General features: G+C 45.0%; 1 pseudogene; it reads right to left on the reverse strand.

Moving 5' to 3' along the window:
- Positions 1-606: 606 nt before the first annotated feature.
- LOC140454326 (uncharacterized) overlaps positions 607-17,234 on the reverse strand; it is a 75,964-nt pseudogene continuing 59,336 nt past the window's right edge.

The raw sequence follows: 17,234 nt of genomic DNA on the forward strand, positions 1-17,234 counted from the left end.
AGAAAAAGGCCCTCAGCCCATCATGTCTGCAAAGGTCAAAAATAACCACCGAACTATTCTAAAAGCTAATTTCTTACAAAAAGTATTTGAAGATTGAGGAATGATGACAGCCAGGACAGGGGTGGTGTTGAGTGTTCAGTCAGGTGATATAAATAAATAATTTCCAACAAGTTTCATATCCTTCAATTGTGGTTCATACCTAGCACAAAAGATGGTTAAAACTATCAGATAATGTGATATGATTATATAATAGTATAAAGTATTTACATTACTGCCTTGCCAGGTTACTTTATTCATTGTTGCACTTTACATTTTAGCCTTATTTTCATCTGAAATATATTTCAGTACACTGTGTCTGAAACATGTGGACAGCAAACTGTCATGAAAGTCAAGAGTAAAGCCAAACTTGGTCTCAGGTCAGGTAAACATGTGCTTTTCTCAGCATTATAAAATGCCACCATTAGCCCACACATGGTCAGAGCATGGACAAGCAGAGAGCTTTCAAGAACTAAAATACATGGTCAGAGAGCTCTGCCTCCATCACCAATATGAAGTCATAGCTGCACTACAGTCTCAATCTATAGGTATGCTAAAGAGAACGTCTCTGTGAGCTTCTTAACTATCTGTTGCTAATGACTTAGAGTCTTCTGTGTTCTCAAGCAGGCTCTGAGGATTATTAACATTCTTTGCCATTTGATTGTCACTTTCCCATCCAATAATGAAATCAGCTCTGGCTATGTCACTGACAGTGTTGCTGCTTTGATCTGACTGCTGTTTGCCTGCTCCTAGACCAGTTTCAGTGCAGGAAGCTGATTCTCTCTGGGCTCTAGCACTGCTTCTCAGGCTACTGCTGCATTTTCTCCTTTCTTCACCTAGAGGTTTCTTCTCTGCTGGAATGGATGTTTCGGTAACTGGGTTTCTTCCTCCTAAGTTGTCCTTCCTCCAAGGCCCCCAGACAAAGTTCTCTGCTGCCATATAATGCAGCCTGGCGAAACGCAGCAGCTTCCTCTGTTCCTTCCTTGATTTGATTGCGCAGACAAAGTATTCCAAAGCATTATGTACCATATTGGACAGAATTTCTTAAACCAAAGATTCCTGCATTATGAAGCAGACTAAGTGAATCTGGAACCTCTCAAACTTAAACTCTCAGAGATCTTTTAGCATGCAGGTGATTCTTAGATAATTGTGTGTTGGGACCTTTTTAAAAAAAGCGAGGTCAAGTTGGAAATTAGAAAGCATGATGTACTCAAAAGTACAATAAGAGACCAATAGTTATCACTCTCCAAACGTACACTGGCTTAAAAAACCAAAAGCAGCAAATAATGGAAACACTCTGCAGGTGTAGCAGCACTATGCAGAGAGATAGAATTAACACCCTGGATTTATCCTTGGCCATTTAGCTATTATTCCATTGTAGATGGGAGTTGTACATGGAGACACTGCTGAAATACATTGTAAAGGATTGTCCAGAAAACTGAATTTTCCACAGGACTATCCTCTACCACGTGGAATCTTCCAAAGGACTCCATTTAAATCAAAGTTCTTGGAGGATTCCAATGAAATTAAGCAAAATAGCTGCTCAAGAAAAGGTAGATTATTAAAAATCTAGTCTAACTCCTATACAACTGATCCCATACTAACCTCACACACCTCCAACTGCACCCCACCACCAGACCCTAACCTGAGCACCTGTCCTGCTCCTGACTCACGACCTCTCCCAAAATTCCCATTCCCCTACTCTGGACCTGACCAACCCTGCCCTACCCATTCCCCCACTGTAGACTTGGCCAACTGTTTGCCCACAAGGAGCTAATTCCCCATCACCCACTCCTGAACAACTCCCTCCTTTTCTTGCCCATCCATCCCCCCTCCAGATCAACTGTGTCTCTGCTACCACCCCCCAGCCCCATTCACCCTGGGATCCCACTCTCCTTTTCCCATCTCCACCTTCCTCCCCTACAATCTCAATGAAATCCTGGCACGTTGTGCTATAACCATTATTTAATTGACTGTTAATGCAGTCACCACTGGTAGGCCATTCAGTGTGCCTCGGCCACTCTATGTTCTTATCTTCAAGTTTCATCCCAAAAAATCCAGCACCATTTCATAAACCTGGACATAGTTACTCTTTGCTTTTTTAGTTTAAGAAATTCCTGCGATTAAAAAAGGTACAATAAAATTGATTTGAAGACCTTTGATAGTTGGTTGCAAATCAGAAGTACATTTTCACACTTTTACTTTAGTGAAACTTCATTAAAATATCTCATTGTACTGGTCTTGACCCACAGAGTTCAGAAAGATAATAGTTTGAAATGTAAGGAATTAGTCTCTCGGGCAACACTAAAACAGACTGCATTCTGCACCCTGGCAAATACGTACAGGTACCAGGGACTGTCTTATGATGAGAAGTTGAGTAGGTTGGGATTATGTTTATTGCATTTTGAGAGAGAATGATAGGATGCCTTGTTGAAACATGCAAGATTCTTAGGGAACTTCATAGGGTGGGTATAGAAATGTTGTTTCCCTTTGTGGGAGAGTCTAGGACCAGAGTGTATAATCTCAGAATAAGCAATTGCATGTCCAAAGTAGAGATGAGGAGGAATTTTGTCTCTCAGTATTTTCAATCTGTGGAAATCATTACTACAGAGGGTGATCAAGGTTGAGGTAGACAGATTTTTAATCAGTCAGGGAATCAAGGGTTTGCAGATAAAGCAGAAAGCCTTTCTTGATTATCAGCAATGATGGCAGAGTTGACTTGATGGGCTAAATGGGCAACTTCTCCTACATCTTATGGTCTTTTGAGTGCGTATGAGTGTGCTTGAAAATTCAACACCTGTGTGAAAGAGTCAATGGATATTTAATTCCAAATGTTCAGACTCTGCTGATCTCCGTTCAAAACATTATGTGGTACATAGCTGTACAAATTGGGGAAAGTTGATTGAATCCCTGGTTTGTATCAAGTTAGATTACTTGAGCTGAGTTATACATGAGGAGACTGTTTTGTTTGGTGTTACTGCAAAAATGAGAGACAGGGGAGAGAGCAAGACTCTGTCCATTTCCCAATCTCTCCTACAAGAAAATGTTCAATTTTGATGTTCAATGAGGGCCATTGTTGTTGCAGTAGGTATTCAGGTTGATAAGAATCTGCAGGCCAAGAGGAGAGGAGGAAGAGGTAGGATGCTTTCAGACCAGATTTACATGCTTGCAGTAACCTTAATCTCTTCTGCCATCAGCTCTTCAGTGTGCCAGTTCAGGCCTGGTTCTTGCAGTGGAAACAGCCTAGTTCATTAATGCAAAACATTCATTATAAAGTGCACACAAAATGAGGGCAAAGTTCAAACAATTACTTTGAAATAATCAAAAAAGTGAAGCCAACCATTGGATATAGAACATAGAGCAGTACAGCACAGAAAAGGCCCTTCAGCCCACGATGTTGTGCTGACCACTGATCCTCATGTATGCACCCTCAAATTTCTGTGACCATATGCATGTCCAGGAGTCTCTTAAATGTCCCCAATGACCCTGGCTCCACAACTGCTGCTGGCAACACATTCCATGGTCTCTCAACTCTTTTTTTAGATTAGATTACATTACAGTGTGGAAACAGGCCCTTCGGCCCAACAAGTCCACACCGACCTGCCGAAGCGCAACCCACCCATACCCTTACATTTACCCCTTCACCTAACACTATGGGCAATTTAGCATAGCCAATTCACCTTACCTGCACATCTTTGGACTGTGGGAGGAAACCGGAGCACCCGGAGGAAACCCACGCAGACACGGTGAGAACGTGCAAACTCCACACAGTCAGTCACCTGAGGCGGGTATTGAACCCAGGTCTCTGGCGCTGTGAGGCAGCAGTGCTAACCACCGTGTCGCCCACTACTCTCTGTGTAAAGAACCCGCCTCTGACATCCCCTCTATACTTTCCTCCAACCAGCTTAAAGCTATGACCCCCTCGTGTTAGTCATTTCTGCCCTGGGAAATAGTATCTGGCTATCGACTCTATCTATGCCTCTCATTGTCTTGTATACCCAATTAGGTCCCCTGTTCTCCTCTTTTCCTCCAATGAAAAAAGTCCGAGCTCAGTCAACCTTTCCTCATAAGATAAGCCCTTCAGTCCAGGCAGCATCCTGGTAAACCTCCTCTGAACCCTCTCCAAAGCATCCACATCTTTCTTATAATAGGGCGACCAGAACTGGACGCAGTATTCCAAGTGCAGTCTAACCAAAGTTTTTTAGAGCTGCAACAAAATCTCACGACTCTTAAACTCAATACCCCTGTTAATGAAAGCCAAAACACCACATGCTTTCTTAACAACCCTGTCCACTTGGGTGGCCATTTTAAGGGATCTATGTACCTGTACCCCAAGGTCTCTCTGTTCCTCCACACTGCCAAGAATCCTATCCCTAATCTTGTACTCAACTTTCAAATTCGACCTTCCAAAATGCAACACCTCACATTTACCCAGGTTGAACTCCATCTGCCACCTCTCAGCCCATCTCTGCATCCTGTCAATGTCCCGCTGCAGCCTACAACAGCCTTCTATACTGTCAACGACACCTCCAACCTTTGTGTCATCTGCAAACTTGCTGACCCATCAATCTCCTCATCCAAGTCACTAATAAAAATTACAAACAATACAGGCACAAGGACAGTGCCCTGTGAAACACCACTCACCACAGAGTTCCAGGCAGAATATTTTCCTTCTACTGCCACTCGCTGTCTTCTGTTGGCAAGCCAATTCTGTATCCAGACAGCTATGTTCCCCTGAATCCCATTTCTCCTGATCTTCTGAATGAGCCTACCATGGGGAAACTTATCAAATGCCTTGCTGAAGTCCATATACACCACATCCACAGCTCGACCCTCAACTTTTCTAATCACATCCTCAAAGAACTCGATAAGGTTTGTGAGGCATGATCTGCCCCTCACAAAGCCGTGTTGACTGCATTTAATCAAGCCATGTTCTTCCAGATGGTCATAAATCCTATCCCTCAGAATCCTTTCTAACACCTTGCAGACGACAGACATGAGACATACTGGTCTGTAATTGCCGGGGATTTCCCTATTTCTTTTCTTGAAGAGAGGAATTACATTTGCCTCCCTCCAGTCCTCAGGTACGACTCCAGTGGAGAGTGAGGATGAAAAGATCTTCGCAAGTGGCAAAGCAATCACATTTCTCATTTCCCAAAGCAGCCGAGGCCAAATCTGGTCCGGGCCTGGGGACTTGTCAATCTTAATGTTTGACAAAATTTTCAGCACATCAGCTTCCTCAATCTCTATCCATTTCAGCATGCTCTTCAAAGGTTTCATTCACTACAAAGTTTATTTCTTTCGTAAAGACAGGAAAAAAAACTCATTTAGGGCTTCCCCTACCTCCTCAGACTCCACACACAAGTTCCCTATGTTATCCCTGATCGGCCCTACTCTTTCTTTGACCATTCTCTTATTCCTCACATAAGTGAAAAATGCCTTTGTGTTCTCCCTAATCCGTTCTGCCAAGCCTTTCTCGTGCCCCCTCCTGGCTCTCCTCAGACCATTTATAAGCTCCTTCCTCGCCTGCCTGTAATCCTGTAGAGCTGAGCTTGACCCTAGTGACCTCCACCTTATGTAAGCTACCTTTTTCCTTTTGACGAGAAGCTCCACCGCTCTCGTCATCTAAGGTTCCTTTATCTTACCACTTCTTGCCTGTCTCAGAGGGACATATTTATTCATCACTTGCAGCAACTGTTCCTTAAAACAGTCTCCACATGTCTACAGTGCCTTTACCATGGAGCAATTGCTCCCAATCCATGCTTCCTAACTCATGTCTAATCACATCATAGTTTCCTCTTCCCCAATTAAATATCCTCCCATTTTGCCTAATCCTCTCCTTCTCCATAGCTGTGTAGAATGTGAGGCAGTTGTGGTCACTATCACCAAAATGCTCTCCCACCACAAGATCTGATACCTGCCCCGGCTCGTTTCTGAGCACTAAGTCTAGAATGGCCTCTCCCCTTGTCGGCCTGTCAAATTACTGAGTTAGGAAACCCTCCTGAACACACCTTACAAAAACAGCTCCATTTAAATCTTCTGCTCGAAGGAGGTTCCTATCAATATTGGGAAAGTTAAAGTCCCCCATTACAACAACCCTACTATGTCCACACTTTTCCAAAATCTGCCAACCTATGCTTTCTTCCATCTCCCTGCTGCTATTGGGGGGCCTGTAGTAAACCCCTAACGAGGTGACTGCTCCCTTTGCTGTTCCTAATTTCCACCCATACTGACTCTGTAGGCAGATCTTCCTCGACAATGGAAGCTTCTGTAGCTGTGATACCCTCTCTGATTAGTAGTGCTACACCCCCTCCTCTTCCCCCCTATTCTTTTTAAATGCTCTAAACCCTGGAACATCCAGCAACCATTCCTGCCCTTGAGAAACCCATGTCTCTGTTATGGCCACAACATCATAGCACCAGGTACTGATCCATGCTCTAAGTTCGTCACTTTTATTCCTGATACTCCTTGCATTAAAGCAAACACACTTTAACTGATACCTTGGTTCCTTGCCAGGAAAAACCTCCCCACTAGCTGGTCTACCTCTTGCCGTTGCCTCCCCTGCATCAACTCTCACCTCCAGTATACAGCTCAGGTTCCCATCCCCCTGCCATACTAGTTTAAACCCTCTCGAACTACTCGAGCAAACCTTCCACCCAGGACATTGGTCCCCTTCCAGTTCAGATGCAACCCGTCCTTCTTGTACAGGTCCCAGCTTCCCCAGAAGGCATCCCAATTATCTACATATCTGAAGCCCTCCCTCCTACACCAGCTGCGCAGCCACATACTAAGCTGCGCCCGCTCCCTGTTCCTCGCCCCGCTATCTCGTGGCACCGGTAGTAAACTAGAGAACACTACTCTGTTCATCCTGCTTTGCAGCTTCCATCCTAACTCCCTGAAATCACTTTTTATATCTTCGATCCTTTTCCTAGCTATGTCATTAGTGCCAATATGTAACAAGATTTCTGGCTGTTCGCCCTCCCCTTTTAGAACCTTATACACCTGATCGGAGACATCCCGGACCCTGGCACCAGGGAGGCAACATACCTTCCGGGAATCCTGATCCTGACCACAAAATCTCCTGTCGATTCCCCTATCGAGTCACCTACCACGAGTACTTTTCTATTCTGCCCCCTTCCCTTCTTTGCCACAGTGTCAGGCTCAGTGCCAGAGAACTGACTACTATGGCTTTCCTCTGGTAGGTCATCTCCACTCCCCCCCCCTCCGCCGCCAGCAGTATCCAAAACAGTATACTTATTGCTGAGGGGAATGTCCACAGGGGATCTCTGCTCTGTCTGACTGTCCCCTTTCCTCCCCCTAACTGTAACCCATTTATCCTTGTCCTGAGCCTTAGGAGTGACCAACTCCCTGTACATCCTGTCAATTACCCCCTCAGCCTCCCGAATGATCCGTAGTTCATCCAGCTCCAGCTCCAATTCCCTAACACGGTTTTCAAGGAGCTGGAGTTGGGTGCACTTCCCGCAGATGTAGCCAGCGGAGACATGTGCCATGTCTCCCACCTGCCACATTCTGCAGGAGGAGCAAGCAACTGCCCTAACATCCATACCCAATTTATCTGAACACGCACTCAGTACTAAAGTAGAAAGCTTAGTTCAAGTTGCTATAAAATCAGTAACAAACTTATATTCAATAGAGGAAGTTTAGAATGTAAGTGGAAGGTAACTGCTAATGAATAGGATTAGGGTGAGGGTGAGATTAAGGCTCAGGAATTGAAGGCAAACATCAGTGTGATTAGAATGTGGCAGAACATCTGGACTAGTATATGACGGAAACAGGGTAAAAACAATGACTGCAGATGCTGAAAACCAAATACTGGATTAGTGGTGCTGGAAGAGCACAGCAGTTCAGGCAGCATCCAACGAGCAGCGAAATCGACGTTTCGGGCAAAAGCCCTTCATCAGGAATAAAGGCAGTGAGCCTGAAGCGTGGAGAGATAAGCTAAAGGAGGGTGGGGGTGGGGAGAAAGTAGCATAGAGTACAATGGGTGAGTGGGGGAGGAGATGAAGGTGATAGGTCAAGGAGGAGAGGGTGGAATGGATAGGTGGAAAAGAAGATAGGCAGGTCGGACAAGTCAAGGAGACAGTAACTGAGCTGGAAGTTTGAAACTAGGATGAGGTGGGGGAAGGGGAAATGAGGAAGCTGTTGAAGTCCACATTGATGCCCTGGGGTTGAAGTGTTCCGAGGCGGAAGATGAGGCGTTCTTCCTCCAGGCGTCTGGTGGTGAGGGAGCAGCGGTGAAGGAGGCCCAGGACCTCCATGTCCTCGGCAGAGTGGGAGGGGGAGTTGAAATGTTAGGGCGCTTTAGGGAACATCTCCGAGACACCCGCACCAATCAACCAAAACGCCCCGTGGCCCAACATTTCAACTCCCCCTCTCACTCTGCCGAGGACATGGAGGTCCTGGGCCTCCTTCACCGCCGCTCCCTCACCACCAGACGCCTGGAGTAAGAACGCCTCATCTTCCGCCTCGGAACACTTCAACCCCAGGGCATCAATGTGGACTTCAACAGCTTCCTCATTTCCCCTTCCTCCACCTCATCCTAGTTTCAAACTTCCAGCTCAGTTACTGTCTCCTTGACTTGTCCGACCTGCCTATCTTCTTTTCCACCTATCCACTCCACTCTCTCCTCCTTGACGTTTCACCTTCATCTCCTCCCCCACTCACCCATTGTACTCTATGCTACTTTCTCCCCACCCCCACCCTCCTCTAGCTTATCTCTCCACGCTTCAGGCTCACTGCCTTTATTCCTGATGAAGGGCTTTTGCCCGAAACATCGATTTCGCTGCTTGTTGGATGCTGCCTGAACTGCTGTGCTCTTCCAGCACCACTAATCCAGTATGACGGAAACAGTATTAAGTCTATTGTTATGTGGTGGTGCTAACTGCAGAGTTCTTGACTTACCATCTGGTTTTAATGCAGTCTCCTACATATAAACCTTCAGATTAGTGTAAATGATGAAGTGTTTTGTTTCCCATGGTGTTGTCTGAGTATAAATCAGAAACAACTATACTCCCACCTCTATTTTGACCATTGTTTTTCAGATTGGGCCTTGATTAGCTCACTTGGCTGAATGGCTGGTTTGTGATGCAGAGTAACACCAACCATGTGGGTTCAATTCTGGCACTGACTGAGTTTGCCATGAGGGTCCCTCTTTCTCAACCTCGTTCCCTCAGGTTAAACTCAGCACCAGTCATCTCTCTCCAATGAGACAGCAACTTCTATGGTAGAACTATTGCCAGTTCACCTAACAAAGGGGGAAGTGGCAGCAAAATAATAATGTTACTGGCCTAGTAATCCAGGGGATATAGGTTCAAATCCCATACAGTATACGATAGCATTAGTTTCAGTGACTAATCTAATTGAAAGCTGCTGTCAGTAATGGAACCATATTAGCCCAAAGTTAAAAATCACACAACACCAGGTTATAGTCCAACAGGCTTATTTGGAAGAATTTTTAACTTTGTACACCCCAGTCCAACACTGGCACCTCCAAATCATATCAGCCCAGAATGTTATAAAAACCCAACAGAGGAATGTCTGCTTTCCTTACTTGGTCAGGCCCAAATGTGACTCCAGAGCCACAATGATGTAAATTAACTGCCCTCTGGAATACTTGGCAGAGCCACTTGTTTCAAAAGCATTTAGGGGTGGGCAAAATTGTTGACTACATCCACCAGAAAGTTGTGTCCACATCCCACAAGAGAATTTTAAAAACTCAAATTTCAGGATCTTTATTAAATTCTCCCCAAATCATCACAATCCCAGCTGTCCTGTACATAATTGCAGTCCCACAATTCTGGTTCAATTTCTGGTCAATCTCTTTTGTACCCAAGACTTTACATCTTCCCTAAATGATGCTCCAGATAACAAATTGCAATTGGCTCCCAATGAGTCTGAGAGGCAGGAAACCGGTGCCAGATGATAGCATTCATTTGCAGTGACCACAATGATATAGTTGGTCAGAACGCAGAGTGAGTGTGTACAATCCAGGGACCTGCAAGATTGAAACTTACTGGGTAGCCATGTCGTTACATGTACAAATCTCTTGCTGCAAAGAAACATCTCTTTGGATTGAACGAAATGTCAGCTTTATGATCTCTCTGCAAAAGATCAGATTAACGAGGATGAGCTTGGTGCAAACTACCAGGACAATTAAAATAGCTGCAAACTGCAGCTTGACTGCCAAAGTGGTCACTCAATCTCACACATAATGATTGTTGTACTGGTGAGACTGTGCTGAGTACAAAAATATAATCAAGTCAAAGGAACAAAGAGTAAATCACTTCTCTGCAACCCCCTCTGCCCTGGGAGGTGTGCTTTCGAGAGTGGGATAGTGAGGAGAGAGGTGGTATAAAAACATTTGTTCTTCTGTGTTATCGCTTTTTGGGGAAGGAGAACTGAAGGGTAGTCCTTTCAGAACATTGAAAATGGAAAGCCAGAGGTGGGGATTGGGATAGAGGAAATGACGGCCTCATAGCAGAGCTAGTGGAAATAATGGAGGACAAGGCTGTTCATAAGGACAAGGTGAATGCTATCACAGTTGTGGAGGGTGAGCTAAGGGGTGAGGCCACAAGAGTGCTTATAGCCAACCCCACAGTGTAGGTGTGGGAAGAATAACCAGTTGAGGAAAAAGGAAGGCATGTTGGAAGTACCAGCTGGGAAGTTGGCATCATCTGAACTGATGTAATGGATATGGTGAATGGCCAACAATGCTCTCAACAATACCCAAAGGGAGTTCCTTGATTTTGACCAAGCAATACTGCAGGAATGGTGATACATTTCCAAGTCAGGATAGATGGTACTTGGAGGTGTTGGTTATCCCATGGACCTATTGCCCTTGTCCTTAGAGTCCATCACACTTCTGACTTGTACCTTTTGAATGATCGATGGGCCATTGGGAGTCAGGAAGTAAGTTACTCACTGCAGAATTCCTAGCTCTGACCTCCTTTTGCAGCCACAGTATTTATATGGCTAATTTAGTGCAGTTTCTGGTGCATGGTAATCCCCAGAATGTTGATAGTGGAGGGTTCCATAATGGCAGCACTGTTATCAAGGGGTGATAGTTAGATTCTGTCTTATTGATGATGGTCATTGCCTTGTGTTGTGATGTTGGGTTGAGTATTTATGGATTGATAGACAGGGTGTTAGAATTTTGTTTAAGTGAAATGATAGCGGGGGAGAGTGCATGGTCCCTTGAAAGATGATGTGGTGTTTTACCAAAGTGAGTATCTGTGGGCAGTAATTTGCCGGTTGCAGATGCTTGAGTTGAAACAAATTATTAAAGGCTATACTGTTAGTAGGCAAAGCAACATTTTTACCAAGACAACAGATTTTTAAATTTAAACCAGGCACAAGGCGACTAAGGACCAATTAAATTTAAATCTGATAGTTTTGACAACCTAGAACTGAGCTGATTGCAAAGAAATTAATAGGTCATCAAGGGTATAAAAGAAGAGGGCATTTGAAAATCAGCGGAGAGCTAACTGTCACCAGTGATGGTTAGCACTGTTAGGTTTAACTCAGTACATTGACAGGCCGACGAGGCGAGAGGCCATTTTGGATTTGGTGCTCAGCAATGAGCCGGGGCAGGTGTCAGATCTTGTGGTGGGAGAGCATTTTGGTGATAGTGACCACAACTGCCTCACATTCTACATAGCTATGGAGAAGGAGAGAAGCAGGTACAATGGGAGGATATTTAATTGGGGAAAAGGAAACTATGATGCTATCAGACGTGAGTTGGGAAGCGTGGACTGCGACCAATTGTTCCATGGAAAGGGCACTATAGACATGTGGAGACTGTTTAAGGAACAGTAGTTGCGAATGATGCATAAATGTGTTCCTCTGAGACAGGCAAGAAGGGGGTAAGATAAAGGAACCTTGGATGGCGAGAGCAGAGGAGCTTCTCATCAAAAGAAAGAAGGCAGCTTATGGAAGGTGGAGGAAGCAAGGGTCTTGCTCAGCTCTGGAGGATTACAGGCAGGTGAGGAAGGAGCTCAAAAATGGTCTGAGGAGAGCCAGGAGGGGGCACGACAAAGGCTTGGCAGAAAGGATTAGGGAGAATCCAAAGGCATTTTACACATATGTGAGGAATAAGGGAATGATCAAAGAAAGAGTAGGGCCGATCAGGGATAGCATAGGGAACTTGTGTATAGTGTCTGAGGAGGTAGGGGAAGCTCCAAATGAGGTTTTTGCTTCTGTCTTTACAAAAGAAAAGGACCTTGTAGTGAATGAAACCATTGAGGAATAGGTAAGCATGCTGGAACGGATAGAGATTGAGGAAGCTGATGTGCTGAAAATTTTGACAAACATTAAGATTGACAAGTCGCCAGGGCCAGACCAGATTTGTCCTTGGTTGCTTTGGGAAGTGAGAAATGTGATTGCTTCGCCGCTTGCAAAGATCTTTGCATCTTCACTCTCTACCAGAGTCGTACCTGAGGACTGGAGGGAGGCAAATGTAATTCCTCTCTTCAAGAAAGGAAATAGGGAAATCCCCGGCAATTACAGACCAGTCAGTCTGTCATCTGCAAGATGTTAGAAATATTTCTGAGGGATAGGATTTATGACCATCTGGAAGAGCATGGCTTGATGAAATGCAGTCAGCATGGCTTTGTGAGGGGCAGGTTATGCCTCACAAATCTTATTGAGTTCTTTGAGGATGTTACTAGACAATTTGATGAAGGTAGAGCGGTGGATGTGGTATGTATGGACTTCAGCAAGGCATTTGATAAGGTTCCCCATGGTAGGCTTGTTCAGAAGGTCAGGAGGAATGGGATACAGGGAAATTTAGCTGTCTAGATACAGAATTGGCTGGTCGACAGAAGACAGTGAGTGGTAGTGAAAGGAAAGCATTTTGCCTGGAAGTCAGTGGTGAGTGGTGTTCCACAGGGCTGTGTTATTGGGCCTCTACTCTTTGTAATTTTTATTAATGACTTAGATGAGGATATTGAAGGATGGGTTAGCAAGTTTGCAGATGACACAAAGGTTGGAGGTGTCGTAGACAGTATAGAGGACTGTTGTAGGCTGCAGCATGATATTGACAGGATGCAGAGATGGGCTGAGAGGTGGCAGATGGAGTTCAACTTGGATAAATGCGAAGTGATGCATTTTGGAAGGTCGAACTTGAAAGTTGAGTACAGGATTAAAGACAGGATTCTTGGCAGTGTGGAGGAACAGCGGGATCTTGGTTTGCAGGTACATAGATCCCTTAACATGGCCACCCAAGTGGACAGGGTTGTTAAGAAAGTATATGGTGTTTTGGCTTTCATTAACAGGTGGGTTGAGTTTAAGAGCCGTGAGATCTTGTTGCAGCTCTATAAAACTTTGGTTAGACCGCACTTGGAATACTGCGTCCAGTTCTGGTTGCCCTAATATAGGAAAGATGTGGAAGCTTTGGAGAGGGTTCAGAGGAGGTTTACCAGGATGCTGCCTGGAATGGAGGGCTTATCTTATGAAGAGTGGTTGACTGAGCTTGGACTTTTTTCATTGGAAAAAAGAAGGAAGCGATGGGACCTAATTGAGGTGTACAAGATAATGAGAGGCATAGATAGAGTTGATAGCCAGATACTATTTCCCAGGGCAGAAATTGTTAACACGAGGGGGTCATAGTTTTAAGCTGTTTGGCGGAAAGTATAGAGGGATGTCAGAGGCGGGTTCTTTACGCAGAGAGTTGTGGGAGCATGGAATGCATTGCCAGCAGTAGTTGTTGAAGCGAGGTCATTAGAGATATTTAAGAGACTGCTGGACATGCATATGGTCACAGAAATTTGAGGGTTCGTACATTAGGTTTACCCTACATGAGGATCAATGGTCGGCACAACATCATGGGCTGAAGGGCCTGTTCTGTGCTGTATTGTTCAATGTATTTCAGCAAATACAAGCTTTTGGAGGATTACTTAACACTCTTCGTGATGTTTGTGGAGTGTGTCAAGCGATGTTCTCTGAACAAGGGAACTGTCCTCCCTTTGTACAGGGTTTTACATCACAGTCAGTCATGCACGCAAGACACAATCCAAAAAAAAGTTTCTCTTGTTCAGACAGCGTTGCTTGACATGCTCCGCAATCATCGCGAAGAGTGTTAAGTGATCCTCCAAAAGCTTGTATTGCTGAAATAAATCGTAGCTGTTCTCAGAAGTTGTCATATTGCAGTTGCATCAAACATTTAAGAATCTTAAAAAGGGAACCTAATATATGGTGACAAGAGTGGGATTCCAACATATATGGAACTTCTAAGTTAGTGATCGCTTACGTGATGGTAATGTGAGAAAGATGGACCCACAAGGTAAGATTTACTTTGATCTCTCTCACTAACCTATCACTTGGTCGACCCCTCATCCCCTAAAACTCTGTAGTGACTGAATCTCTGAGATAGCTTATGCACTTATATGCCAATGCGTTCATTCCAGGGAGGTTAGAGTCCCCCTGGAATATGGAGGTTAGAGTTCTCAGAACTCTAAGTTACCCAAAAGGGAGGTTAGAAACCCCTGGAAATCACAGGTTAGCGTCTTCTAGTAGCAGGGTCTCTTATGCCCCAGAACATAATACATAAAACGAAGGATAACTACTGTATCTGTCTCAATCACCCTGCCTGCGATCAGTTGTTAAGAGGGGAAATCCCTCACGTGAAGGTCAGGACCCTGAAGTGGGCGTCGAGACTGAGGACACTGAACTATTATATAGAGATAAGTTAGGAAGTTGCAACTTAAAAAAAAAGGGCAGATATTGGATAAGTTGGGTGCCAGAATCTTTTGCATCCCCAAAATGAGGAACGGTTCAGGCGCCTGATAGGATGTTTAAATAAAAGAATTGGGAAATGAAATTTGGCCGATGGGAGGAACTTGGGACATAGAAAAATGTTTAAAACCAGAGGAGGCAATTTGGAAATGTAATGGGGAGACTAAATGGAAAACTTTAATATCCGTGGGGACAAAGACTGCTGAGGAAATAAAATCTAAACAGACCAGCTGGGTGAGTAATCCACGTCAGAGGGATCAGAGTGTGTGATCATGAGGGAAACCCTAACTCTTGGGAGGTACTGAAGAATCAGTGTGAAGATTATGATTTCGGTAGAGAAAAATAGGAAAAACTGAGAAAGGAAGGCAAAGTAAGGGATCAGGGTTGAAACGCCAATCTGGACAATTGAGGTACCTCCTGATATGTCTGGTCTGCAAATAATGTTTCAAAATAATGACACTGATGACCAGCTATGATCACAATGCGGATCTCTGACCTCCTCAGGGTCACCTATTCAGAATTCACTGTGTCTAAAATCTCCTCAAAGCCATTCTCCTTCCCAAGCAATTGGCCATAATCAAATGTGCTGCCCATGTAATGGACAATACGAACATCAGCAGTGGCAATGCCAAAGCTGATCGAGCTGCCAAAGACGCCGCAACAGCTCGCAATTCTATTGTGTTCTCTATGAACCTGCAGGTACCAAATTGATCAGCTGCCTGGAAAACTATGAGCATTAGTAAGGCATATGATAAGGTTCCCCATGGTAGGAGTTATGCGGAAAGTCAGGAGGCATGGGATAGTGGGAAGTTTGGCCAGTTGGATAGAGAACTGGCTAACTGGTCGAAGTCAGAGAATGGTGGTGGATGGTAAATATTCAGCCTGGAGCCCAGTTACAGGTGGAGTTCCGCAGGGATCGGTTCTGGGTCCTCTGCTGTTTGTAATTTTTATTAATGACTTGGAAGAGGGAGTCAAAGGATGGGTCAGTAAGTTTGCAGACGATACGAAGATTGGTGAAGTTGTGGATAGTGAGGAGGGCTGTTGTCGGCTGCAAAGGGACTTAGATATGATGCAGAGCTGGGCTGAGGAGTTCAACCCTGTCAAGTGTGAGGTTGTCCATTTTGGAAGGACAAATAAGAATGTGGAATACAGGGTTAACGGTAGGGTTCTTAGTAAGGTGGAGGAGCAGAGGGATCTTGGGGTCTATGTTCGTAGCTCTTTGAAAGTTGCCACTCAGGTGGATAGAGCTTGTAAGAAGGCCTATGGTGTATTAGCATTCGTTAGCAGAGGGATTGAATTCAAGAGTAGTGAGGTGATGTTGCAGCTGTATAGGACCTTGGTTAGGCCACATTTGGAGTACTGTGTGCAGTTCTGGTCGCCTCATTTTAGGAAAGATGTGGAAGCTTTGGAGAGGGTGCAGAGGAGATTTACCAGGATGTTGCCTGGAATGGAGAATAGGTCATATGAGGATAGGTTGAGCGTGCTAGGCCTTTTCTCATTGGAACGGCGAAGGATGAGGGGTGACTTGATAGAGGTTTATAAGATGATCAGAGGAATAGATAGAGTAGACAGTCAGAGACTTTTTCCCCGGGTACAACAGAGTGTTACAAGGGGACATAAATTTAAGGTGAAGGGTGGAAGGTATGGGGGGATGTTGGGGTAGGTTCTTTACCCAGAGAGTGGTGGGGGCATGGAATGCGCTGCCTGTGGGAGTGGCAGAGTCAGAATCATTGGTGACCTTTAAGTGGCAATTGGATAGGTACATGGATAGGTTCTTAAGCTAGGACAAATGTTCGGCACAACATCGTGGGCCAAATGGCCTGTTCTGTGCTGTATTGTTCAATGTTCTATGTTCTACTAGATATTGTCACTGTGCTGCATTTACAGAGGGACGCCCCTGACCCAGAAGATGCATGGGTGTTCACATTCTGCTTCAAAAGGCCTCTGGATCCCTCCAGTCAGCCAAGTGTGTATACCTGATGCTTTGTTACCAATGCTTATTGACTGTTTTCACACTGAGGCAAAAGTGAGGACTACAGATGCTGGAAACCGGAGTTTAGATCAGAGTGATGCTGGAAAAGCACAGCAGGTCAGGCAGCATCCGAGGAACAGGAAAATCGACGTTTCGGGCAAAAGCCCTTCATACTGGTACCCACCTTGGTGAAGAGGAAAAGAGAGAGGAAATGCAAAGGTAGATTAGACTACTTACAGTGTAGAAACAGACCCTTTGGCCCAATAAGTCCATACCGCCCCGCCGAAGCCCAACCCACCCAGATGCATTCGCCTACATTTATCCCTTCACCTAACACTATGGACAATTTAACATGGCCAGTTCACCTAACCTGCACATTTGTGGACTGTGGGAGGAAACCGGAGCACCCGGAGGAAACCCACGCAGACACGGGGAGAATGTGCAAACTCCACACAGTCAGTCGTCGGAGGCGGGA

The sequence above is a fragment of the Chiloscyllium punctatum genome, chromosome 3, assembly GCF_047496795.1.
Source record: "Chiloscyllium punctatum isolate Juve2018m chromosome 3, sChiPun1.3, whole genome shotgun sequence".
Lineage (NCBI taxonomy): Eukaryota > Metazoa > Chordata > Chondrichthyes > Orectolobiformes > Hemiscylliidae > Chiloscyllium > Chiloscyllium punctatum.